This window comes from Lathyrus oleraceus, chromosome 1 (genome assembly GCF_024323335.1).
Source record: "Lathyrus oleraceus cultivar Zhongwan6 chromosome 1, CAAS_Psat_ZW6_1.0, whole genome shotgun sequence".
Classification (NCBI taxonomy): Eukaryota; Viridiplantae; Streptophyta; class Magnoliopsida; order Fabales; family Fabaceae; genus Lathyrus; species Lathyrus oleraceus.
In genome coordinates this window covers 335,909,200-335,921,849 of record NC_066579.1, presented here as the reverse complement: position 1 = coordinate 335,921,849, position 12,650 = coordinate 335,909,200, and positions in this window count along the sequence as shown.

Sequence of the window (12,650 nt, the reverse complement as noted above, 5' to 3'; positions counted from 1 at the left end):
ACTCTAGAGTTTATCACAATTGCTTCAAGTTGCATAGTTGGAGTACGATTCCATTCAATTGATTTCTGAATATTCTGTTTGCACCCTTTTTCCTTTATCTCTCTATCCATGCTTCTTCCCCCCGTTATTTAGCTTGAAGACATTGTTGACTTACTAAATGGAATATCATTCTTGCATATTAAATGATAAATATTCCAAATTCTTTGGCCCATTCTTCTTGGTTTCTTCCTTTGACTTCACCACTATATGTACAATATGGCTTTAATAATGTATGCATTCTCTTTGTTGCAAAACAACCAACCAATGTTAGTAGAGTTTAATTTATTCTGTAAGTCTTTAGATGTAGTTTTTTTTTAAGTGGTAGTAATATTACAAGTCCGTTTTGCATTCTCTCTTTGATCAATAAAACAATAATTATTTAAATTTCTTTTATTATTGTATTTGGATCCTTTCACATTCTTTTGATTCAATTTTTTATTATTTTATTTTTGGATTTGGATCCTCTCATACATTTTTGTTTTATGTTTTCAATTTTGCACAATCTAATGTGTGTCAAACAATTGGTAAACTAAAAAAAAACTGAACGAGATCATTGGAACCAAGTAAAGCCAAAGCGGAGGAAAGCATGAGAGAATGTTAAATTGCACCAGTCGAGAGGGGAGAGTGATCCGGTGGTATCAACTTTTTTCTTCACCTCATATCCTGAAAAGATGAGGGTGAAGGAGATGTACAATGTATTCAAGAGGAGATATCGATGAGGTCATTATTTCGGCGAAGAGGGGTGTTTGGGGAAGAATGTATGGGTTCGTCAGGTTTTTCATTGTGAAAGACGAGAGACTGTTGGCGACAAAGTTGGATAACACATTCTTAGGTAATCATAATCTTTTTGTTAATCCTCTAAGGTTTGCAAGGACCCGATTTGGGACAACCAAAGGAAGAGTCAGAAAGGAAGAAGATGAAGCGGAATGGAAGGAGAAATCAAGTTATAGATTCAATCAGAGAAATTCGGAAGGGAAGGCATCGAAGATGGGTTTCACAGGATCTAACACTTATGTGTAAGTCCTTAGTCATGAAAAGGTACAAGTAAAAGGGAATCAGAGCGCTAGGTTTCTTTAGGAAGGGAATGCGCATCTTTCGTTCAACACTGATGTGGATGAAGAAGCTATTATCAGATTTAACAAAGCATGGATATGTGAAGTGATTGATCCAGGAATTTCCTATAACATCCAAACTATCTTTGAAACAGAAGGATAAATTGCAATGAAGGTTACTCCATTGGGAATGAACTTATGTTTGTTGGAAGAAAAAGAGGAAAAAGGAGATTAATAAGTTGTTGGTTTTGGGGAACGAATGGATTGGTAATGGTTTAAGGAGATCAAAAGGTGGAAGTCGTTGGAGGTGGATAAGGAGAGGGTTACATGGTTACTCATGTATGGTATCCCATGTCATGCTTGGAACTTCAAATTCTTCGAATTCATTTCCAAACTTGTGGGTACGTTTATGTGTGTTGATGATGATACTAAGCTTTAGGTTAAGATGGATGTTTCCAGATTGCTTATGAGAATAAGATGTACCAAATCGTTGAATGAAGTTTTAAATGTCAAGTTCGATATCATCTTGTTTAACATCAAGGTGATGGAGGATTCATATCGTCATCTTAGAATAGTTTTTCTAGGAGAATCAAATAGAAAAGTGGAGTCATTAGACTCTTAAGGATCTTCCAATGATATTAGAGGCGATGCCATTTTTGATGTAGATGAAGTGAATAGCTTGAATCACGAGTTGAGAGATGATTGTGATGTTTCACATCCTAGGAAAGAGGTGTTACGTTTTAAAAAAATAGCTCAGGGTTTTGACGAGTCAGAGAATACCAAAAGTCATTTTGAGAATCACTAGTACAAAAAACACATGTAACCTCGGACCCAAAGTTGATTTAACCTCGGTTAAAGAGGCGAGGTAACGAAAGGCATCATGAAAAACTGCCACTTTACCCCTTGAATTAATAATAACTGAGATGTTAGTTTAAACGGTCATGGGTTCGATCCCCAACAATAACATTTTAATATTTTCCAAACTAGCACCATATTCATCTCGGTTTAATAATAAAACCAAGGAGAAATATATATATATATATATATATATATATATATATATATATATATATATATATATATATATATATATATATATATATATATATATATATATATATATATATATATATATATATATATATATATATATATATATATATATATATATATATATATATACATAGAATATTAATTTGTTTACACAGAATATTACATTATTTACACAAAAGTTATATTTGTTCTTCATCGTCATTGATGTCGGTGAAGAACAAATGTTGATTATCTTAGAGAAGAGAAAATGTTAGGGATCCTCATTTTATTGATCTTGAGGAAGATCAAATGTCTGATATAAAAAAAAAATATTAGACAAATAAAATAAATATTCAGTTATATGATTATTTAAGAACACAAACCTTGAATCCAAATAATTTCCTGCTCTTGCAATCCATCCTTGAGATTTTTTTTGAAATAAAATCAACTCTTTTTTAAGTTTCAAAGTTTTCATGTCAAATGTTTCATTATCAAATTTTAATATCCATATTGCTTTTATAAGGAGGGTTTTAGGTTTCACGAGGATCACTAATGACAATATCTTGAGCGTTGATACTCACTAAATGGACAACACAAATATTTTTAAGGACGATAAAGAAACTGAATAAACATGTTTATATTTTACCCAAGTTATTAATTAAAACCGAGGTAAAATGTGTTTCTTTTTAGATAAAAAATACAATAAAATATGTTCCATCCCAATCACCAAAAACCTCTCGGTTTCAGTAAAAAATTGAGGGGATTTTTTTTTTATATTTACATTGTTTACACAAAATATTAAATCATTTCTTTGAGAACAACATATCTTTTCAAATTTTTGATAAGTTATTTGTTCCAACTAAGAGAATTGTTTTTCTGTACTTGCAATCCGTCCTAGAGAGATTTTATTATATTGAGAAAATATTTTCATGGCAAATGCTTTCACATGAAAGAGAAATGGATGATTGTGTTTAAGTATAAATTTCTCAATATTGTCAACTGAGGAAAGCAATAAATTTCTCAATGTTTTCTTCGATTGACAAAATATGAATGTTATTACAAAAATACAACAACAACATCAACATCATTATTAGGGGTTGCAAAACGGATTGGGTCCTCCCGTTTAACCCACCATTTTTAGCGGATCAGGGAGAGGTTTTCTGCTCGGTATCTTAAGTTGGCCCGCCCCGCCTAACCCACTTTTAAAATGGACTGAGGGGGGTGGGTTTTTCCTGCGGGATTTTTGTTAAAAAAATATTTTTTTACTTAGAATAAAAACAACATTAACGTGGTTTGTAGTAGACCTACTTTTAAAAAAACCCTCATATCTTCAAACCCTAATATTCATTTTTCACATAACCACACACAACTTATTTTGAAGACGTTAATTGATCTCTAATTCATTCTTCTTCTTAATTCATAGTAGAAAAAGTCTTTATTGCAAAACGTAGAGAATACATTATTTTCTCTTTTCTATTACTCGTTGTCATTGGAGTCGTGTTCTAAAACTTTAAGGTAAGTTTTGCACAGAGGAGTTTGTTTCTCATTATGATAATAAAATTTTGATTTGTATTTTATTCTATTTGAGTTCTTATTTCATTTATTTTTTGACACTAAAATTCTCAACTAAGTGCTTATTATCTGTCTTGATAATTATTAAATAATGAAGCTTTAATTTTTCTTGGAATATTTTATTTTTGAGATGCTTCCATTGATAAAGCTACTAATTTTGATGTTGTTGATCTTGATAATTATTAAATAATGGGCGACGATGAGGAGAGAGATGGTGGAAGGTTTCATCCAATGACTATGATATCATCCAAAGCTTCATATGTTCACACCATATATGATGATTGATGAAGTATTTGTCATGGAGCCTTTAAGTTTGGTTTTTTGTGGTTGGTTCTTGGTTGTCTTTGTTTAGATTGTGCTAGTTTGCTTTCTTGATTTTTGTCCATATATGTCCTTAACTAGGTTGTGCTTGTTGATTTTTTAAACCAAATGGATTATTTTGGGATTTTAGTATATTTGTTTTAAGTTTATGGTATTATAGTTACGTTGTTTTATTTATGTTGAAGAATATGACATTTATATTAATATAAATACACTAAAATCCCAAAATAATCCATTTGGTTCACAAAAATTCTGGCCTCTTTGGTAATGATTAACAAATTTGTAAATTATGTAGTAAATCGAATTGTAAAAAAAAATGGCGGGCTGGCCCGCCAACACGCCAACTCGTTAGTAAACGGGGCGGGCTTGACTTTTGAGCTCAGACACCTAAGTTGGCCCGCCCACCCCACCTCACTTTTGGACGGGCTTAAATGGGATGGGCCTAAACAGGGTGGGCCGCCCGCTTTGCCACCCTTAATGATTATGTGAGATAGATTGCAAGGGCAGAAAAAATATTTTGCTCATCATTGAAGAACATTGATTTTTTTTGTCTTGCAATCCATCCTAAAGAAATATAAACATAATCTGTTGTTGCAGGGAATCGAAGCACATCCTGAATTATTTTCCCCCTCAGTTATATTTAGAAACCGAGGGAATATATGATATTTATTAAAAATAAATAAAACATGGCACGCCTTGACATTTTACCTAGGTTTTTGGTTGGGTGAGGTGAATACTTTATCATGAAATGTATTATTTGTAATAGTGAACGATGCTCTGAATGTATTTCTCGAGCTGAAGGGTGGAAAGGAGAATATCTTGAATTAACAAAGATATGAGGATATGCATGGTGATTTTTCATAGGAAGACACAAATATAGAGTATGCGTAGATATATGGTACAAATGTTTATGTTAAGTTAATCTCTAACCACGTGGAAGCAAGAGAAGTGGGTAAAAGCATAGGTACGAATGACAAGAGCGTATAATCCAAGAAGGGGAAGTCAAAAAAGGTGGCAGAGTTATTAGTTATGTCCAATGTGGTTAAAGTAACGAATTTTTATGATCATTTTGTTAGGATGGCGGGCCATCAAGACAAGCTTCTTTGGCCGGGCAAAAAAAGAGTATGTCTTTAGTAAAGGAATCAACTAAGGCCCGAAAGAGACACATGGAAAATAATGGGAAATTTCAGGAAGAGGGTATTTTTAAGTAATCGTATTTTTCCTCCTTGAGGATCTCATTAAGCTCTAGTTTGATTCATCAACCTTCATTGTCATTACAATTAAAATCTTCATCAGCTAGATTTTCAAGAGGAACCGCATTATGTTTTTAGGACATGTTTGACGATGATATAGTGAAAGGAAATAAGAGATGCCGAGCTTTAAATAAGGATTACTTAGTTATGCAAATATGGGAAAATGTTAAAGCTTTGGGAGTAAACCGAGATGATGAAATCAATGTGCATGTAAGAGCCATTAGAATGATTGAATCTAGGGATGAAGAAGGGAAAGTTCAGAGGGAGGCAAAAAAGAAAGGTGTCAAATGAATTATTAATCTATCAACATAAGAGGAGTCGATAGTTCCTTAAAGAAGGATGGGATTAATAGGCTTATCAACAAGGGCCAGTTTGACGTGTGTTTTCTTTAGGAAATGAAGATGGAACATATGTATGATGAAATTGTGTGGTCCTTGTGGGGGTGGAAGAGAGGTGTAGTGGTCGGAAAAAAATGATTATTGGTAGAGTATGGGTTTATTGATTATGTGGAAATCAGGTACGCTGAGCAATTATTTTAGTTTCGTAGGTGAGGGTTTCATTGGTATTTTTGTAGTTTGGAAGGAAACTATCATTTATCTAAGGAACGTTTATTCATCTTGTAATTTCAATTCGAAATGTCTATCATGGAAGGAGTTATTGGCTTGCAAGGCTAAATTTAATGTAGGAGAGTGGTGTATTGGTGGAGATTTCAACGCAATTAAGAGGGTGAATGAGAGGAAAATAGATAGTTTGGTTATCTATAGTGCGGAGATGACAAAATTTATGGAGTTTATCATTAATCTTGACCTTGTGGATGTATCTCTAGCTTGAGGAAAATGTACATGGTATAAGACTGATGGTTTCGCTATGAGCTGTCTTGATCACACAACTACAAAAAACACATCTTACCTCAGATGTGAAGTAGATTTTACCTCTGTTACACATGCAAGGTAACGAAGGGAGACATGAATTTTTTTCACTTTACTCGTCGGTTTCTGAATAACCGAGGGGATAGTTGAAATGGTCATAGGTTTGATCCCAAGTGATATCCTTTTTGGAATTTTTAAGTAGAGAAAAAACCTATCCCCTCAGTTTTGAAATATAACTGACAGATAAAACAAGCTTGGGTTTAATATATCTAATGTAGATTACTTGTATCATTCATCCCTAGCTGAACATATAAATTTTCAAATTGGTTTACAAAATAGTTATATTAACCTCTCTAATGCTTCTAGTTTTTGTTCAAATTTCTTCCATACTTGTTAATTCAACAAGTATGAAAGAAAGTTGAACGAAAACTAGAAGTACTTGAGAGATTTTAACAATTAAAGAACATGAGATGAATGATGAGTTGCAAAATTTAAGAAAAAAATTGATTAGTGTAAGATGTTTTTCAAATACAACATAATTTTCATATGATTATTATTTCCAAAAACAATTTAATAGATTATATGTTCAAAGAGGGGTTAGTGAAACAAACAATCAACATTGGATATAATAAACTCAATTGTATTTTATGTCACTATAATTTCTTATTGACATGTTCAGAGGAACAAGATGAAAGTTGCACAAAGAATCACAAAAAACTAAATCTTAGTCTCAATCTCAAACTCAAACTCAATAACAACTAGGGATGTTCGCGGGCCAGTTTGGTTCAATATCGGGAGAATCTGAAGCCCAAACCAATAAAAAATATATGGATTGAATTTGAATTTTTTTGTGATAAAGCCCAAATCGAACCAAACCGATAAACAACGAGTTGGTTTAGGTTGGATTGATCGGATACATTAGAAACGAATGTGCAAAAATATTTTTAAAAACTATCTAATTTACATAATTTTTTTTTCCAATATAATATAAAACTTTTAATTTTTTTCCTCCATATTAGTTGTGAATATCACAAATGGCCTTTATTTTTTTCTTCTTAAAGTTGAATACCTTATTCTAGTTTTCATAATAATGATGCTAAATATTATATAAATTAGTTATGATTAGTTCGGGTAGACGAGCTCGCGAGTAGAATTTTGGAAATTCGTTGCCCGAACCAATTAACATCGGGTTTCATTAGTTTGGTTCGACTTTTTCCCGAACTAGAAAAATGCTCGAACAAATACCATGGTTTGATTTGGTTCGGATTTACCCGAACCAATGGACACCCCTAATAAAAACAACTAAATCCTAAACATATAGATTTCAAAACTTTTCTAAGTAAGACATGTAGACGACGACAACAACAACAACAACAATAATAACATAAACAAATAAAAAACAACAATAAATAACAACAACATTAACATGATCTCAATCTCAACAACAACTAACATTAAATAACAACTAAAAAAATCTCTCAACAAAAATACAACAGCATCAACAATAAACCTATAACATCAATCTAAATAAACCTGTAACGTATTTATTTCCATAAACAACAACATACAAAATCAATTTAAGTTTAAATAACAACAACAAGATTAAACCAATAACAGGTCTAAAAAAACAAAGATTAAAACTTCTAAGGTTTCCAGGCTCAACAATAACAACAAACAACAACAACAACAACAACATTAATGTAACATGAATAATGATGTTAGACACACCAGATATATGAAGAAGAAGTGAAGAAGAAGAAGAAGAAGAACAAGACGAACAAGAATTAAAAGAAGAATAAGAAAAAGCGAACAAGATCTCTGAACACATATCACCTTCGTATTTTCTTGCTTTTTCAGGAGTTGGAGGATGATATGTATTTTTAGGGATCTTTTTATTTATAGATATTCGTTAGGGTTCTGTGGGAGTTGTTTTATTATATGTTTTTTAGGTAAGTAAAATTGAACGTTACAAGCTAAGTAATATATCAGAGTAAACAATTTTACTTCGGCTGTTAGACAAAACCGAGGTGACAAGTGGCTTATTCATTTTACCCCTTGGTTTTTATAAAATAACTGAGGTAATACATTAATTGCAAGAAAAATGGTGAATGGTAAAAAAATTTAAAAATAACATTTATTGTTTCTTTTTTTCAATTTTTTTACCATTCATCGCTTTCTTTGTTTGCTGCAATATTCAAACAAAGGACTTGCATTGTGAAACAATAACATTCCTTGCAATTTACAGTATGTTTAGGAATAAATTTCTCAATGTTGTCAACTGAAGAAATAAATAAATTGTTGAGTATTTTCTTTGATTGACAACATATGAATGTTATTCCAAAATATAACAATTGTCTTGCAAGAGGTGGAAACAACAATGATGTGTACGAGTTTCGAGCTACTATAGATGAGGTAGAATTAGGGTAATACTTAATTTATGACAGTATGTTTAGGAATAAATTTCTCAATGTTGTCAACTGAAGAAATAAATAAATTGTTGAGTATTTTCTTTGATTGACAACATATGAATGTTATTCCAAAATATAACAATTGCCTTGCAAGAGGTGGAAACAACAATGATGTGTACGAGTTTCGAGCTACTATAGATGAGGTAGAATTAGGGTAATACTTAATTTATGAGTGCTTTTATAGTAAAACTCGATTATCTAACCCCTCAATTATTAAATAAACCGAAGGAAACGATCATTTAACTTATTAAATCCATCACTTTTAAAAAATAAAAAACAAAACATGGCGCGTCCTAGAATTATACCTCAGGTTTTTGTTTGGTGAGGTGAAAGTTTTGTCATGAAATATATTATTTGTAGTAATGTTAGTTTCTTTTATCTGAAGGTTTGATTGCTTGTTGGAAAATTGGGGCTAAAGAGGTGGGGTGAATGGATGTTTTTGACCATAATCCAACATGGATTAGAAGTAAAGAGATCAATTGGGGTCCAAAGCCGTTTAAGTTTTTCACCAGTTGGATTGACCATCACGATTTTTTTCTCTTTTTTAAATTAGTTTGGGATTCAAATATGGTAGTAGGTAATGGGGCCTTTGTGTTAAAGGAGAAATTGAAACACCTTAAAGACCATAAGAGATTGTGGAATATGCCAGTTTTTGTTCCTTAGATATGCAAGTTGACGATGTTGTTAAAAAGATCAACGACTTGGATGCTTTAGCAGCAGAATGTAAACGAGAGGCTTGCAAGAAATTAATGGAGAATCACTTACTTGCTTTGAGTGTTATTTGAAATGTTATGCAATGTAAGAAGAAGGTCCTCTGGTAGAAATCAAGGTGCAAGTGGTTCAAGGAGAGGGACAAGTATTCAAAGTATTTTCACAAATCCCTGAAGGATAGGTACTGAAGAAATTTGATTGTGGGATTAGATGCAGATAGAGGGAGAATTGACCAGATGAAGCATATCAAGTTGGAATCTAGATATTTTTTCGAGAAGCGATTTATTGAAAAGGAGTATAGAAAACCCAAGATTGGTGGCGTTCAATTCAGTATTCTTTTTAGTGTCGAGTCTTCTTCGTTAGAGGCTCCATTTTTTATTGAAGAAATCAAAGAGGTGGTGTGAAAAACCGAGGGGGATAAGAGTCTCGGTCCTGACAGTTACAACATGAGTTTTTTAAGAGCTATTGAGACATCATTCAAGAGGAGGTGGTGGTGTTCGTGAATGACTTCTATAGTAACAAGAGACTTCCAGAAGCAGTGACTGCCATATTCATTGCTTTATTACCTAAGTCTGATAACCTTCAATGTTTAGAGGAGTACAAGCCTATTTGTCTAATTGGTTCTTTGAATCAGATTATTTTGAAGTTGCTTTTCAACAGAGTAAAAAAAGTGGTGGTAAACTTGGTATCTTCTCAAAAATCAACCTTCATTCCAGGAAGAGTTATGACATATGATGTTCTAGCTCTTAATGAAATCATTGACTATGCTTTTAGAAAAAAAGATTGAGTGTCTCATAGTGAAAATGGATTTCGCAACAAGTTATGACTGTGTTTCATGGGAGTACTTAAAGTACTTGTTGGGTAGAATAAATTTTGGTTTGAGGTGGCTTAGGTGGAGGAAGATGTTGATATTTTCGAGTTCTATGTCAGTTCTTATTAACGGTAGTCCGACAACATATTTTGAGGTTGGTAGAAGGCTTCATCAAGGGGATACCCTTTCACAGTTTTTTTTATAGCTACAGAAGGGATTTCAGGTTTAATAAAGAATGTTATTCGGTTGGATAAGTTTCACGGGTTCAATTTCAATGAGGACGTGCATTTCAAACTTATTCAATTTATAGACAACATTGTATTGATTTGCAATATTAATTGGGATAACTTATGGACGATTAAAGTGTTGTTTCGAGGTTTTGAGTTAGATTTTGGACTTTTTTTGAATTTGAATAAAAGTAAGGTCTTTGGAATCAACTTTGAGGAGGACTTTTTGAGATCTGCCTTAAATTTTCTTTCTTGTTTTGTTGGTGCAGTTCCTATTAATTTCTTAGGCATTCAAGTGGGAGCGAATCCTTGGAGACGGGCATCCTCTAATAATGTTTTGGGCAAGATGAGAAAGAAAGTTTTCAAGTGGCATGGGAAACATATGTCTATTGGATCCAGGGTAGTGGTCCTTAATGCTATTTTGACTAACTTACCCATCTTCCATCTTTCTTTCTTCAAAGATCCCAAAGGTGTGATTCTTGACATTGTTAAATTACAAAGAGCTTTCTTGTGGGGCGGGGGAGACTTGAAGAATAAAATTATTTGGGTTAGTTGGTCTATAATTAGAAAGTTCAAAATGCTTGGAGGTCTAGATGTCAAAGATTGTGAGTAGTTCAATTTGGCGTTGCTTAGTAAATGGAAGTGAGAAGTATTGTCTGAACCTGATTCTTTTTGGTTCAAGATTCTTTCCTTTAGATATGGATATGTGCAAGTGAAAATGATGGATTGTCCTTATTTGATGTCAGTTAAGAATGTTTCCATTTGGTGGAAAGACTTGGTTGGTCTAACAGCGTCTGAGAATGATAAGTGTAATTGGTTCATCAAGGAAATCTTTTTTAAGTTAGGGAATGGTATAAGCATTCTTTTTTGGAAGCACATTTGGATTGGTCAGATATTTTTGTCACAACAGTTCAAGAATATATTATTTCTGGTTGTGAATCCTAATATTTTGGTTCATGATGTAGGGTATTATATCGGGGATATTTGGCATTGGGATTTTCGGGTTTTTTCCTAAGACTACTCTTAGCGAGATATTCTGCAGGATGTAGGACGAACAAGTTGACATGTGATAATCATATTTGATGGAAGTGCAGTTCGGGATTTTCCATCAAGTACAACTATAACGTTTTGATGAGTCTGAAGCAGACAGTTTCTGTTGTGGATGATAACGTGTTGCAGATTCCGAAAGCTTTATGAAAGTCAAACTTACCGAGAAAAATCTAAATATTTGCGTGGAGATTATTAATAAATTTCAAACCAATGTTGAATTGGAAAGGAATGTCATCAATGGAGTCCATGATTTGGTGTGCCCTTAGTGTTTAAAGAGGAAGAAGATTTTGTTCATCTATTTTTCAATTGTGAGGTTAGTCGTAAGGTGTGGCTCCATACTTGTTATTGGTTAAGGTGTGTCGAGGTAAACACCATTTCTAACTCAGTTGATCATTTTAATCATTTCACAGAAGTTTTGAGTTTCGTGGCTTTACGAAAGTTGTGTTGGTCTGTGTGGTCTTGGGCATGTTGGTTTATTTGGTCCAGTAGAAATAAAGTTTATTTTGCAAGGGCTTTCATAGACATTAAAGAGTCGTCTATTTGGTTAAGTTTAGATCATGGGAGTGGTTTGCTCTGTCTCATAATAACTCTAACATTTCACTTTGGGTTGATTGGTGTTGTTTCTCAGGTCTGTGTGTATGACTCTAGGGTTGTTTTGATGCAATTGGGTTAAAGTAACCCTAATAATCATCTTAATTTAATTTTGCTTATAAAAAAATAAATGATTCCATTCTCATTTTCTAGTAAGTGAAAAAGGACTCTAAAATATTTTTTTATATTACAAAATTTCTTTAATTTAGACGGACTTACAAAATATACTCTCATGGGTTTTAGAGTATCAAATTAAGCGATTATAAAATAGTGATGTTATTTTATCTTTTATTATGATATTTAATTATTTTTATGTTATTTTTATTTAAATATTTATTAAATATTATTGTTGGAAGATACAATTCCTATACGGGATAATTGTTTATATTTTTTAAATAACAAAGTTGAGCAAAATATATTAATAGGTAGAAAAGAGTATAAAAAATAATAAAATAAACAAGCGCACCTGTGGTGCACTAGAGCAACAACAAATACAAAACAAAAGCAAAAAAAAAAAAGAAACACCACAAATGTCAAACAAAATAACCTATCCCATGGAAATAAACCCACTCAAAACACTAGGGACACCATCCAAAAAAGAGCAAGCGAAAAGAGGAAAACACGACCACCAGACAAACCAAAGCAACAAGCAAA